The 15,411-nt window shown below is 40.4% G+C and overlaps 1 protein-coding gene across 4 annotated transcripts in view; it reads right to left on the reverse strand.

Moving 5' to 3' along the window:
- The window catches only part of USP33 (ubiquitin specific peptidase 33), a 65,118-nt gene extending 51,629 nt beyond the window's left edge, over positions 1–13,489 (reverse strand). For 2 of the 4 annotated variants that reach the window (XM_045477918.1, XM_045477916.1), the window contains exon 1: positions 13,253–13,489. The gene's annotated coding sequence lies outside the window, so the exon portion shown is untranslated. The remainder of the gene's footprint in view (positions 1–13,252) is intronic. The other 2 variants (XM_045477919.1, XM_045477917.1) reach the window with 2 other exon arrangements.
- Between the last annotated feature and the right edge of the window lie 1,922 nt (positions 13,490–15,411).

A 15,411-nucleotide genomic window follows, 5' to 3' on the forward strand; every position in this document is an offset into this window, starting at 1 on the left:
TGGATCCCCTATTTTGTTCCACTAATCTACATATGCCAATACCATAGTTACTTATTTTTTAATGTATCTCTGAATACTTTTAAGTTTATTTATTTTGAGAGCACAAGCGCACACCCACACACAGGCAAGTGGCAGAGGGCAGAGAAAAAGAGGGAGAGAGAGAGAATCCTAAGCAGTCTCTACACCACCAATGCTGAGCTCAATGTGGGGCTCAAACTCACGAGCTGCAAGATCATGACCTGAACCAAAGTCGGATTCGTAATCAACTGAGCCACCCAGGTGCCCCGCCAATACCATATTTAATCTGAATACAAAAAATGTAGAATATTTTGATAACTGTAAGACATTCCTCCTTCACTATTCCTTTTCAGTTTCCTTGGTTATTCTCTGAATATACTGGAAACATGATAGTTTTACCTAGTTTTCCAATATCAATACTAATTACTTAATTTTACTGTTGTAATGCATTTACTAGAATCTCTAAGACCATCTTGAATATAAAGTGGGGGCATCTGGGTGGCTCAGTCAGGTAAGCATCTGACTTTGGCTCATGTCATGATCTCACAGTCCATGGGTTTGAGCCTCACATTTGGCTCTCTGCTGTCAGCACAAAGCCTGCTTCAGATTCTCCGTCTCTCCCCCCCCCTTCCCCCACTCATGCTTTCTCAAAAATAAACATTAGGGGCGCCTGGGTGGCGCAGTCGGTTAAGCGCCCGACTTCAGCCAGGTCACGATCTCGCGGTCCGTGAGTTCGAGCCCCGCGTCAGGCTCTGGGCTGATGGCTCAGAGCCTGGAGCCTGTTTCCGATTCTGTGTCTCCCTCTCTCTCTGCCCCTCCCCCGTTCATGCTCTGTCTCTCTCTGTCCCAAAAATAAAGAAACGTTGAAAAAAAAAAAAAATTAAAAAAAAAAAATAAATAAATAAACATTAAATATATTTATATATATATACACACACATATACATACACACACACATACACACACACACACACACACGTGACTGTGAGGGGCCCTAGGTAGCTCAGCCGGTTAAGGATCTGACTTCGGCTCAGGTCATGATCTCCCACTTCTTGGGTTCGAGCCCCACATCAGGCTCTGTGCTGACAGCTCAGAGCCTGGAGCCTGTTTCAGATCCTGTGTCTCCCTCTCTCTCTGCCCCTCCCCACTCATCCATTCTTTCTCTCTCTCTCAAAAATAAACAAACATTTGGGGTGCCTGGGTGGCTCAGTCGATTAAGCATCCGACTTCGGCTCAGGTCATGATCTCAAGACTCATGAGTTCGAGCCCTGCAATGGGCTCTGTGCTAACAGCTGGAAGCCTGGAGCTTGTTTCAGATTCTGTCTCCCTCTCTCTCTGCCCCTCCCCCACTCACACTCTGTCTCTCTCTCTCCTTCAAAAATAAACATTAAAAAAAATTTTTTTTAAGAAAAGAAATAAATAAACATTAAAAAATTTAAAAAATAGGGGCACCTGGGGGGCTCAGTCAATTAAGGGTCCGACTTCAGCTCAGGTCATGATCTCACGGTTAGTGGGTTTAAGCCCCACATCAGGCTCTGTGCTGACAGCTTAGAGCTGGGAGCCTGGAGCCTGTTTCAGATTCTGTGTCTCTCTCTGGCCCTCCCCTGCTCGTGTTCTGTCTCTCTCAAAAATAAATAAATGTTAAAAATTAAGGTAAAATAAAATAAAATAAAAATAAAGAAATAAAAGTGATTGTGAGCATCCATGTCTGGGTCCTTATTGTGATGGTTTTGCTATTCAGGACATTTGCTATAATTTCCTCCTATTCTTAATTTACTTTTGATTTTTTTTTAAGTAAACTATAGGTCCAACATGGGGCTTGAACTCACAACCCTGAGATCGAGTGACATGCTCTACTGACTAAGCCAGCAAGGCACCCCTAATTAGAAACGGTCTTAATGAACTTTATTAAATGTCTTCTCAGCAGCTACTGGTGGTTTAATATATTCCTTACTTCATCCAATTATATAATCTATTAACAGATTTGATATGAATAACCCTTGCATTGGTGTAATATACCCTATGGGTCAAAATGTACTATTAGCCTGTTGCTTCATATCTAGATTCTACTGTGCATTTCTATTTAGAGATTTTGCAAGTGAAATTGACCTTTTTGGGTAACATTTTTATCAGGGATAAAAGTTATGCGTGCTTCACAGAATGCATTTAGTAGCTCTGCATCTTCTAGACCACAGAAAATGTTCCATTATTATCATTATTATATATTATTTATAAATTAAATGAAACTCAGTTGTGAAACTATCTGCTATGCTGCCTCTTTGAAGGACATATCTTTTTTTTTTAATTCCTTTTTAATGTTTCTTGAGAGAGAGAGAGAGAGAGAGAGAGAGAGAATATGAGTGGGGAGGTGCAGAGAGAGAGACACATACAGAATCTGAAGCAGGCTCTAGGCTCTGAGCTGTCAGCACTGAGCCTGATGTGGGGCCCGAACTCATAAACCTCGATACCATGACCGGAGCTAAAGTCAGGCACTTAACCTACTGAGCCACCCAGGGACTCAGGACGTATCTTCTTTTTTTTTTTTTTTTTTTTTAATTTTTTTTTTTCAACGTTTATTTACTTTGGGGACAGAGAGAGACAGAACATGAACGGGGGAGGGGCAGAGAGAGAGGGAGACACAGAATCAGAAAGGCTCCAGGCTCTGAGCCATCAGCCCAGAGCCCGACGCGGGGCTGGAACTCACGGACCGCGAGATCGTGACCTGGCTGAAGTCGGACGCTTAACCGACTGCGCCACCCAGGCGCCCCTCAGGACGTATCTTCAATCATCTTTCAATTCCTTAGTGAGAATGGGTCAATTCAAGTTTTTCATTTCTTGGGTCAATTTTACTAATTTATATTTTGCTATTAAATTATGCATGCCCTCTCAATTTTCAACTTTGGCAATATAGCATGGATGTGATATTCTCAAGAAAATTTGCATAACGTTTCATTAATCTCTCCTATATCCAGATATCTATGATGTTTCCTTTCTCATTCCTAATCTTGAGCGTTTTTACTTGAATTCTTTTTTTCCTTCTATAGCAGGTTTATCTAGTTCATTGGTCTTGGCAAAAAGACAGCTTTGCAATTTATCCTTTACACTATTTTTTGTTCTGCTGCTTCCAATTCCATTAAAGTTTTATCTTTAATTTCCACGTCCTACTTGGTTTTGGTTTTATTTTCTTAATCCCTAAATATAAGTACTAAATTCTCTTATTTTTTTACTTAATAAAAGTATTTAATTTGATTACATTTTCCTCTAATGTTTACCAATTAAATGGAAATGTTCTCATGGCTTTCTAGACAGTCTTAATCTCACTTTGATTTTAAAATGTTTTAAGTCCACCATTAGGAGAATGGATATACAAATGGCACATTCACAACTAAATACAACACAATAGTTTAACTGCATGACATGGATGGATAATTTACCAACAGAGAAAGCTCTAAAGGACATAAGTTGGATTGGGAAAAAAGGAAGCTATAGAATGTATAGCTTAGTATAGAATTATACTAAAGTAAAAATTTTAAACCAGCATTACAGCACATTATATCTGGATACAGATACATCCTATAAAAATACAAGAGTTATTACAGGTCGTGCACTCTGAATGTTGCCTCAGAACAAAGAAATGGGGACCGGGGAATAAATTCTCTGCTTTAGTATCTGGTATTAATTTTCTGGTATATAAACAATTTAATGAGAATTAATAAATATAAACAAAAGCTAACAATTTGAACCAAGGCTATTTAGTATTCCTTAACAATTAAACACAACACTATCAAAATAGAAGGCCCTTAATATTCTAGTTACCTAGAATTTTACTCAATTAATTCAGTATGGTAAAAAAAAAAAAAATCACTCTTTTATTCCTTCTTTTGATAAAGATTTACTGAGAGTAGGCTATTCAGATATAAGGGAGCAAGACAACAGGGGTTCTAAGCTACTTCAATTTCTTCTCCAGCGTATACCAAAAGAAAGAAGGCATGCATGCTTTCATTCTGGCCTGACAGTTTGTCCAGGGAAGACAGGTACTAGGCATTAGAAAAGACGGACAACATAAAGGCAGTAAAAATGAATGTATATGAAAATGCTATTTGTTCAGTATATAGATGTATATCCGACAGAAGTCTGAGACTCCTCTAGAAGCGTGTGGTTCACAAGATGGGAATCACTATGGAGCACAAGAAAATTCAAGCTCTGCATGGAAATTAAGGCTTTCCATAATTTGACCTCAATTTGTCCTTACCCTTACAATCTTTTATCTGGCAGCCCTTTCCTCTGTCTAGCCTAGCTACAGTATTTGAAATTTTCTCAGCCTTATAATGATAGTAATAACCCCAACTAAAAAATGTTTCTGGCTGAATTCACACACTATGACGCACAGCTCAATTGCCTATCTATAGATTCAAAACTGCTTCTGAAGATGATACTTTTAAGTGGGGGGATGGGAGAAGGGAAATACCATGGCAGTAAAATCAAGTTTCATGCCCAAACTTCTGGCCTTGCCATCCAAATAAGACCAGATATTCAAATTTTAGGAAAAGCACAGGGACCTGTGTTATTAATATATGTTACACATCAAGACATAGTTGGTGACCTAATGAGAACCTTTTAATATTGGGAAACTGCCTGCATTCCACTGTCTAGTCTAACCTGAAAGGTAAATATAAAGAGTCATATTCAAGCAACCATGAGAAAAGAATTAGGAAAACTGGTAAATAACAGTAATAGAGAAGATCGATACGAATCCAGAAGGTCTCTACTAGCAGGTGGCAGAACTGTTTGTACTTTTAACAAAAATCTGGATGAAGATACAGAAGGCAGGCTAGTGAAATATAGTTATATAATTATTTTAAAAAAGATTTTTTTTGGGGGGGGGGTGCCCAGCTCAGTCAGTAGACTCTTTTTTTTTAATTTTTTTTTCAACATTTAGTTATTTTTGGGACAGAGAGAGACAGAGCATGAACGGGGGAGGGGCAGAGAGAGAGGGAGACACAGAATCAGAAACAGGCTCCAGGCTCAGAAACAGGCTCCAGGCTCCGAGCCATCAGCCCAGAGCCCGACGCGGGGCTCGAACTCACGGACCGCGAGATCGTGACCTGGCTGAAGTCGGATGCTTAACCGACTGCGCCACCCAGGCGCCCCCAGTAGACTCTTGATCTCAGGGTAAGTTCGAACCCCATGCTGGGCACAGAGTTTACTCAAAAAATAAAAATAGGGACACCTAGGTGGCTCAGCTGGTTGAGCATCTGACTCTTGATTTTAGCTCAGGTCATGATCTCAAGGTTCATGAGTTTGAGGCCTGCAAAAGGCTCTGTGCTGACAGCAGGGAGCCTGCTTGGGATTCTTTCTCTCCCCCTCTCTCTGTCCCCCCACCCCACTCTCTCTCCCCCCTCTCTCTCAAAAATAAACATAACAAACAAACAAACAAACAAATAAATAAATAAATAAATAAATAAATAAATAAGTAGGGCACCTGAGTGGCTCAGTAGGTTGAGTGCCCAACTCTCAGTTTTGGCTCAGGTCATGATCTCAGGGTTGTGGGATCGAGCTCCCCATCAAGCTCTGTGTGAACATGGCGCCTGCTTGGGATTCTCTCTCTCCTCTTGCCCCTCTCCCTCACGTGCACACACACTCTGTCTGTCTCTCTCTCTCTCTCCCTAAAATAAATGAAAAAAATATTTTAAGTTTATTTGAGAGAGAGGGCACGTACATGCCAAAGACAGTGGGGGAGGGGCAGAGGAAGAAATAGAATCTCAAGCAGGCTCCATGCTGTCAGCACAGAGCCCAACATGGGGCTCAATCAAACCCACAAACCATGAGACCATGACCTCAGCTGAAATCAAGAGGTAGACACTGAACTGAGTCACCCAGGTGCCCACAAAAAGATTTTTTAAAGACATAAATAAAATTAAAACATGAAACCTAAAAACTGAATAAAATCGTTATCTTTCTTATATGTTTTTTTATAGATGATGGAGATTAAAAAGTACACTTATGATGAGCACTGAGTAATGTACAGAATTGTTGAATCACTATATTGAACACCTGAAACTAATTACCATTTTATGTTAACTATACTGGAAATAAAATTTATTATGATGAGGGGAACCTGGGTGGCTCAGTTGGTTGAGCATCCAACTCCTGATATTGGCTCAGGCTGTCATCTCGTGATTGTGAGGTCAAGCCCCACATAGGGCTCTGCACTAAGCATGGAGCCTGCTTGGGATATTCTCAATCTCTCTCTCTCTGCCTCTCCCCTGTTCACACTGTCTGTCTCACAGTAAACATTTAAAAAGATAAAGTATGTTATGACGAGCACTGGATGTTATACATAAGTTATGAATCACTGAATTCTACTCCTGAAACCAATATTACACTATACATTAACTAGAATTTAAATCAAAACCTGAAACAAAAATAATTTTTAACTTAAAAATAAACTGAAAAAATAGTTTTTAAATAAAAAATAAACCAGAAAAATGAGCTAAAATTAAAGATGTTGATACAATATTCTAAAGGAGGGTTCAAAGAATCTACTATCTAAAGTGATGGTAAATGTATATATATATATATATGTATATATACACACATATATGCTTATATATATATATATGTATATATATATATATATATATATATACATATACTTAACACAGGGTGAGATAATAAGCACTCAGTAAGTAAATATTAACCACTATGCAAGCAATTCAAAGCATGGACATTTAGAGAGAAAGCAAAGGTTGGAGGACTTTATATATGTGTTCCAATTATTTGGACATAATGATCAAAGTATGAGGGATCCTTTCTTTTTATATAACCAGACAAAAGTGAGAAACAGCAAACCCAATCAATGGTGAAGATTTTCAGTGATTAGAGCTACGCAAAAACGGAGGGTCCAATCTTGGGAAATAGGATGTTGCCCATCATTGTTACACAGAGGCTGGATGACCACCTGTCAGAGGTATTCCAAAGGACAGTATTTTGCACTAAAAAGTCAATTATAAGATACTCTAATTTGGAAAAATTAATTTGCCTGTCAGAAGTGTCAATTTAGACTACTGTTTCACCACAACTAATCTGACTAGTCCAAGTGGCACTATTTTAAATATTAGGCTTTAGAATTATTTAATAGCAAAAAATGCAATATTGTAATAAGCTTATGGCTAATTTTTCCATATTTACCATAGAAGAAAACTGCTATACAATAAAAGCAAGCAGAAAAAAACTGTTTTGATAAGTGGAAGTATTAATGGAAAGAGTGCAAAAACAAAAAGAAAAGTTTACTTCATTCTAAATCAATCTACAGCTAAGTGTTCATGGAGACTTTTTAACCTATGAAATCTGCTGATGACCACTTTAAAGAAATTTCTTGTTTCTTGTCCTTTAAAACAATATTCTAGCTGGGGCGCCTGGGTGGCTTGGTCGGTTAAGCGTCCGACTTCGGCTCAGGTCATGATCTCACGGTCCGTGAGTTCGAGCCCCGCATTGGGCTCTGTGCTGACAGCTCAGAGCCTGGAGCCTGTTTCAGATTCTGTGTCTCCCTCTCTCTCTGCCCCTCCCCCGTTCATGCTCTGTCTCTCTCTGTCTCAAAAATAAATAAACGTTAAAAAAAAAAAAAAAAACAATATTCTAGCAAACACAAACTCCTTCAAATCTTCACACAGGTCTCACAGTTCTATAACTCCTTCCCTATTCATTAAGATTCAAACCATAGGGGCGCCTGGGTGGCGCAGTCGGTTGAGCGTCCGACTTCAGCCAGGTCACGATCTCGCGGTCCGTGAGTTCGAGCCCCGCGTCAGGCTCTGGGCTGATGGCTCAGAGCCTGGAGCCTGTTTCTGATTCTGTGTCTCCCTCTCTCTCTGCCCCTCCCCCGTTCATGCTCTGTCTCTCTCTGTCCCCAAAAAAATAAACGTTGAAAAAAAAAAATTTAAGATTCAAACCATAACACAGAAAAAGAAATGTAACGCTAATTTTCTAGTTTCCATCTTTCTAAAAACATGTGCCTTTGACCCTTAACAGTCTAATCAATGGCAGAGCCTTATTACATCTATTGAGAGAACTGTATAAGCTCCTGATTTCTCTACCTGCAATGTATCTGTTCTAGAATCTATTCTTAACATTGACACAATAAATCATCCAAAAGCATCACTCTGATCTGATAACTCTCACTCTAAATAAAGTGAAATTTGTAATTAATTAGCATTTCCTACAAAGAAAAAAAAATCTGTCCAATAATGGCAAAGTAGAGTCAACTGTCACTTTATCTAGTTGAAATACCTGTAACAAACACTAGGGAAAGAAGGGAAAGGAGGGGGAGAGAAAAGAGAGAGAGGAAGGAAGAGAGAGGGAAAACAGGAAAGAATGAATATGACAGAGTTCTGAGAGAGGTTCAAACCAGCTGAGGTAATTTTCACCCTAAGTCACTTCTGAGCAAGATGGAGAGGTGATTAAGTAACAGTATGTTGGCATTATGGGATAATCATTAAAATCACTTATGAAGACACCTTAGAAACATGAAAAAACAAATGCAACCACCATATTCAAATGAAAACCACTCTAAGAATTAATTTTGTCTTTTTTGTTTGTTTACCAGAATATTGGTAATCATAAAAAAGAATCAAGGGGCGCCTGGCTGGCTTAGTCGCTAGAGCATGAAGCTCTTGATCTCAGGGTTGTAAGTTCGAGTCCCACATTGGGTGTATAGATTATTTAAAAAAATAATAAAATGTTTAAAAGTAAATAAATTTTAAAAGAATCACAATTTATTCATCAAAGTTTATTCCTCAACTAAAAATATCAGAAATTCTTCAAGATTTTATAGTTAAAACTGTAGTGAATGGTCTTATTTTATATCACACTCAGTCCCATATTTTCATATTACCATATTTCAGGAATGTGCTAGGCCCTGGTAATACAGAGATCTAAGTAACAAAGACTTATGATCAAGATGGGCCAAACAATGTAAGTGTAGTCAGGGTGGCAGCACTGCTCAAATCCCCAAAGTACTTTCCCTTTTGAATGGTCATACACTCTCTATTAATGCTCTTCAACACCCTGAAATTTTTATTCTCCTAAAGTAACTAATGTGAGTATCAGTGACCTTCCGGCAACCCTCCTCAATTACAAGTTAACTTTCAAATGTCAGAGCCATCTTGGATTCCCTCCTGTACACATCCTGTATTCTATCAATTACTAGATTCTCTGTGCTTTTTCACCAATTTTCCTCAATTCACATTTCTTCTTCTAGGTTTCCACAAAAATTGAGGCTTTTATTGCACAACTGAAATATTTAATGAGAACACATATTAACAGAGTTAAGATCTCGTCCCCTATCCCTTCAGCTCATCTCAATATTCACTTGCAGTCTGGTAAGGACATTATCCGAGCACACACTCACAACTTCCCACCTCCACCACTCCTCTGCTTCTAAATTCTCCAGCACCTCAGGAGCTTGCCTAACCTTAGCCAAGGCAACTAACTGTGTGCAAGGCATTTCAAAGACAATCTCAATCAGTGAGGTCCAGTAGGAGAAAAACTCTTCAACTCCCCTTCATTTGGCAGGACAATTCTGAGGCAGTTCTACAAAAATCTCCATAGGATTAACCTCCCCAGTTGCCCATTAGTTGGCTTTTTTTTCCCTTCCCCCCCCCCCCTTTTTTTTTTTTTGGTGCAAAAAGGTGATTTTATTAAAACATGGGGGCAGGACCCATGGGCAGGAAGAGCTGCCCCCTTCCTTGACTCTTTGCCCACTCTCTCACTGCAACTTCTGGCGTCTCACCTGCATACGTGTCTTTTGTTTTTTTCATTTAAGTAAACTATACTGCCCAACATGGGGCTTGAACTCATGACCCCAAGATCAAGAGTCACATGCTCTACTGACTAAGCCAGCCAAGCACCCCTGAACCCATGTTCTTATCTCAAGGCCTACTTTCAAGATAGCACATCAGAGAAACTTACGAGGGCCACAGAAATAATGCTCTGGACATCATAACCTAAAGCTGCCCAAGCAGTCTCCTGGTCTCAACCTACTCCCAATTACAGCTCATTCTGCATTCATGTGCTAACACATACCTCTTCTGATCAAACACCTTTAATGAAGTCTTTCATAATTTGTCTTTTTCACCTCCTATTACTAACTTGTATAAAACATAATAATTTACTATCTGCCAAATTATTCTACTAATCCTTTCTTAAATATAACTTGTACCTTTCCAGGAACCCAATTATCTTTTTTTTTTTTTTAATTTTTTAATGTTTACTTATTTTTGAAAGAGAGAGAAAGAGCACAAGTGGGGGAGGGGCAATGAGAGAGGGAGACAGGGAATCGGAAGCTGACTCCAGACACTGAGCTGTCAGCACAGAGCCCGACACATGGTCCAACTTTCAAGGTGTGAGATCATGACCTGAGCCAAAGTCACCCAACTGAGCCACCCAGGCACAACTATCTTTTCATTTTAGAAATGTCCTATGGTATTCCCATAACGAAAACCTTTCAAAGCTCACCCATCTCAAGTACCATCTCTACCAAGACTCAATCACAAGTAATAAAGTAATATCTCCCTCACCTAAATTCCTGATTATAATACTCATATGGTACTTACAGCGGGGGGGGGGGGGGGGGGGCACGACTACTTGACAGCAGGCTTGACTGTAATTACGTTCTTTGAAGGCAGAAACCATGTTTCATTCTTTTTCTTTTCCAAAGGGCTTTCCCTTGTAAACTAAACAGATAACTTAGCCTTCTAAGATAAATTTATTTCGATACATGAATAATTTTTAAAATATTAGTTCTTGGGGAGCCTGGCTGGCTCAGTGAGTAGAGCAAGCAACTCTTGATCTCAGAGTAATGAGTTCAACTCCCATGTAGGGTGTACAGCTTAAAGAAAGATAATAATAATAAAATATCAGTTTTACTTATATACTATACTGTACAAAATTCATGCTCCTTTTTATAGATGATTAAACCATTCTACTTATCTTGTACTCTTTGGAGCTATCTTACTTATTAAAACGCTCTTGTAATCACATGCAGACTTGAAAAAAAAGGTTTAAAAACTACACTAAATAAGGAAGTGTTACTGGGGCGCCTGGCTGAGGAAGGCTCAGTCGGAGGATTTTGTGGTTCTTTTTTAAATTTTTTTTTTTTAAGTTTATTTATTTTTGACAGAGACAGAGTGTGAGCATGAGCTGGGGAGGTGCAGAGAGAGAGGGAGACACAGAATCCGAAGCAGGCTCCAGGCTCCGAGCTGCCAGCACAGAGCCTGATGCAAGTCCCGAACTCACGAACTGTGAGATCATGACCTGGGCCGAAGTTGGATGCTCAACCAACTGAGCCACCCAGGGGTCCCAAGTGTATGTGACTCTTGATCTCAGGGTTCTGAGTTCAAGCCCCACACTAGATGTAGAGATTACTTAAGTAAATAAAACTTAAAACAAAAAAGAGCTGTTACTTATTCTTTTCTTTTTAAAAAATGTCTACATTTCATGTCTCACCAAAAATCGTTCATTATTTATGTACTTCATTTTCTTGCAACGAGTCCACAATCTGTCATATATTATAATTCACAGTGCTCTAATATCCAACTGAATTCCAATTTTTATCAGTTATTTCAGCAAGATTTTTTCAGGCTTTAAGGAAATTCTGATCCTTACACAATTTCGAAATGCTTCTGTCATGGGAAAAGACTTTACTTCTTGGCATTCCTAACTTAGAAAACTGGCATGAGGTTCAAATAAGATTGCACATGTGAAAGGTCACTGAAAATTCTAGCAGCAATACATAAAAATTAAGAATTATCTCCTTAACTCAGAATTTCAAATATTTAAAATAAACTATTTACTACAATCTAACTGCCCTGTTATTTGGTTATTGGTAGTTTATAAAAAGCTCATTTAGACAAAAAAGTGAAAGTCGGCAATAAACCAGATCAAAAATAAGATGCAATCTTATGTAGACTACCCCTCTTGCATGCAGCAGTTCAAAGATTTTATTCTTGTAATATTTTTGTATAGTTTTTTTTAATCCTACCAAAGTAAGTGAAATAACATAAACCTACCAGCATAATGTAACTATTACTATTACCTTCTCTTAAAATTAGCTTTGTCTTCAGTAAGATTCCTACTCTTTCTCCTTACTTATATTAATAGCCTGAATTCATTATTTGTATTAGGTTCAAGTAATAGCTTATTATCTGCTTTGGTCAGACCTTCCCAAACGATAAAATCGTCTCATCTAGAAATGGAACGAAGAAGGCCTCATTATTTTTTAAACAGGTTTTTCTTAAAGGAAAAATAATCTAATTAAGCTAACAAATTATATAATTCTATACAACTATTAAGAAGTCTAGAGATCCTTGTAAAATTCATTCTCAGTTTAGAGCCTATGGATGCTCCTGCTAGGATTTTACCCTCTGATCCAATTTTCCAGGCCTAATACTAATTATATGAGAATGTAAATCCTAATAAAAATATTAAGTTGAGGGCAAAACACCTAGGAGATTTTCAAACAACAATTCAACTTGCACCCTGTAAACATCCAAATAAAGAACATTTTGTACTTGGTAAATATGTACGAGTAAAAAGATTCTGGGAAACCACACACTATGGAAATTCGACACAAACAAAAGCTGTAGATGGACAGACTGTACGGGATAACGTCTGAAACAATATGGATCAAACACTGGTCGAAGAAACATTTCAGGGAGAATGACACCTAAGATTTTCCCGTTAATAACAACGAATAACGGGGCTTTGGGGCTGCACAAACAGGTCCGATCACCTCAACTGCGCTGCAAAACGAAACCGGGACCTAGGAGCCAGCGAGCTGCGGGGCTTTCAGTAGTCTGCACCCACCGGGAGGGCCTGGCAAGCCGGAATGGAGATACCAAGGAAAGGAGCGGGGCCCCTTTCAGGGACTCGCTACACCCCTCTTATCTCCCGCTTCCCAGGGGAGCGCCCCCTGGGGACCCTTCCTCAAATTTACGACTGACTCGCGTCCTCCGCCGACCCCTATCGGGGCGGCCACCAGATCACTCTGAAACGCAGAGCACTGAGAGAGACTGAGGCCTTCTTCTCGTCCATGCGACCACCACATCCCTAGACCAAGAAAAAGAGGCCACTGCAGCGGCCGCAGCCTCAGCGCGCGGGAGCGAGAACCGAGACCGGCCCCTGGCTGCAGGCGAGGCGCCCTTCGGCCCCGCGCCCCTCCCAGGAGCGCCGCGCTCACCTCTACGGCCTTCCCCGCGGGCCCCGCCAGCACGGCCAATGGTGGCCTGCGGCCGCACCTCCGCAAAATCCTCTCTCACTACCCGGGATTCAGGGAGGTGAGGTGTCGCGTCGGGAAGGTAGGAAAACCGCTCTGCAGCGCTGCCCGCAGGGTCCCCGCCTCCCGCACCGGCCACTTCCCGCAGCAGCCGCAGCTCCTTCCGGTGTCTCCGCGGACGCCGCAGGCGTCTGGGGCGCCGCGGTTGGGAGGGAAGGGGCGGAGCTGCAAAGATACCCCGCCCCGCCCCCAGGGCGTGGCCGCGGCGGTAGGGACCAGGTGCGGAGACCCAGGCCTGCCCTCAGGATCAGGGCTTACTTAGTAGTTTGGGTACTGGAACTGAGTACAAAGCAGAGCAGTTTTAGGCTTTGGGCTCTTGTTTTTACACGTGTTCTCCCGCTCTTCTGCATTCACGCTATACGGCCTTTAGCAGGTCTTGTCTCAATACATTAGAGAATTTGCATTAAGCCTGGCTGCTGAAGGGCCTCAGGTTTCCAACCTTAGGCAAAGAAACATTAGACAACTTTTTTTTTTTTTTTTTTTTTTTTTTTTTTTTTTTTTTTGAGGGCGAGAGACAGAGCGTGAGCAGGGGAGGGGCAGAGAAAGAAGGAGACACACAGAATCTGAAACAGGCTCCAGGCTCTGAACTGTCAGCACAGAGCCAGAGGCGGGACTCGAATTGGTGAACTGTGAGATCTTGACCTGAGCCCAAATCAGACGCTTAACTGAGCCACCCAGGGGCCCCTTTACAACTTGATTCAACACTGTTTTCTCCTTCTACTTTCAACTTCTTAGGACTTAGAGTCTCTGAAAGTAATTGTCTTTACTTGTCTACATCTGCAAAGGAGAAATTCATCTCTCCTGTTTTCCCCTAAGGCCAAAATCAAAATCAATTATTGAAACCTTAGTATCTGCTTAGTGCCTAGAGTACTGGAAGAGACCTGCCTTCTAATTTATTTAGCTTAAATGTGATCAATTGATTGCTACACAAACAATAAAAGCAGTTAAATTAATGGAAATTATTGTTAAAATTGCCAGTTTCATATATCCAATTACCTCTAACTTTGTGGTCTCCAAAATAGAAGCACATAGCCAAGTGCTATGCAAGATGCTCAATCTCCATCAGAATCAAGTAGAAGATATGGGAGCTTCTACTTCTGTTTTTATGATAAAAGTGGAAAAAATGAACCTTTGCTAGCTATGTAGAGATTGACACAAAGACCTCACTATGAATGGTCACCTACCCTGGATTCATGGAGAGAGAATGGAGATTTCACAATTTGGAGGGTGCCCATGGCACTACCACTCCTCCCTTTTTTTTCAGCATATTTCAAAATATTGCAGTTTACATGCTATAGGATATCAGCAATGTGGTTAATTTTTATTTTTAAAAATCAAATACCTAATGTTTTAAATATGACTCCTTTGTTTTTTTTTATTAAAATTTTTTTTTTCAACGTTTATTTATTTTTGGGACAGAGAGAGACAAAGCATGAACGGGGGAGGGGCAGAGAGAGAGAGGGAGACACAGAATCGGAAACAGGCTCCAGGCTCTGAGCCATCAGCCCATAGCCTGACGCGGGGCTCGAACTCACGGACCGTGAGATCGTGACCTGGCTGAAGTCGGACGCTTAACCGACTGCGCCACCCAGGCGCCCCATCCTTTGTTAAGATCTAAGAGTGATGGGACACCTGGGTGGCTCAGTCTGTTAAGCATATGAAAGAGGCTCTCATCAATATGCAATATTTTTTAATGTGTACATTTTACATTTAATCAAAGTAAAAATGGTGGGGGAGAAGAAGTGAAGGGGAAAAAGAAGAAAAGAAATAGAGTTAGGAAGAAGGAGAAGGAAGATAATTGAAATGGTCATATCAAAACATACACCTTCTCGTATGACTAGGCATTTTTCCAAAGAAGACATCCAAATGGTGTACAGACACATGAAAAGATGCCAAACATCACTCATCATCAGGGAAATACAAATCAAAACCAAGATCAGAGGGGCGCCTGGGTGGCTCAGTGAGTTGAGTGTCCAACTTCAGCTCAGGTCATGATCTCACAGTTTGTGAGTTCAAGCCCCGAGTCAGGCTCTCTGCTCTCTGCAAAGAGCCTGCTTTGGATC

The sequence above is a fragment of the Leopardus geoffroyi genome, chromosome C1, assembly GCF_018350155.1.
Source record: "Leopardus geoffroyi isolate Oge1 chromosome C1, O.geoffroyi_Oge1_pat1.0, whole genome shotgun sequence".
Classification (NCBI taxonomy): Eukaryota; Metazoa; Chordata; class Mammalia; order Carnivora; family Felidae; genus Leopardus; species Leopardus geoffroyi.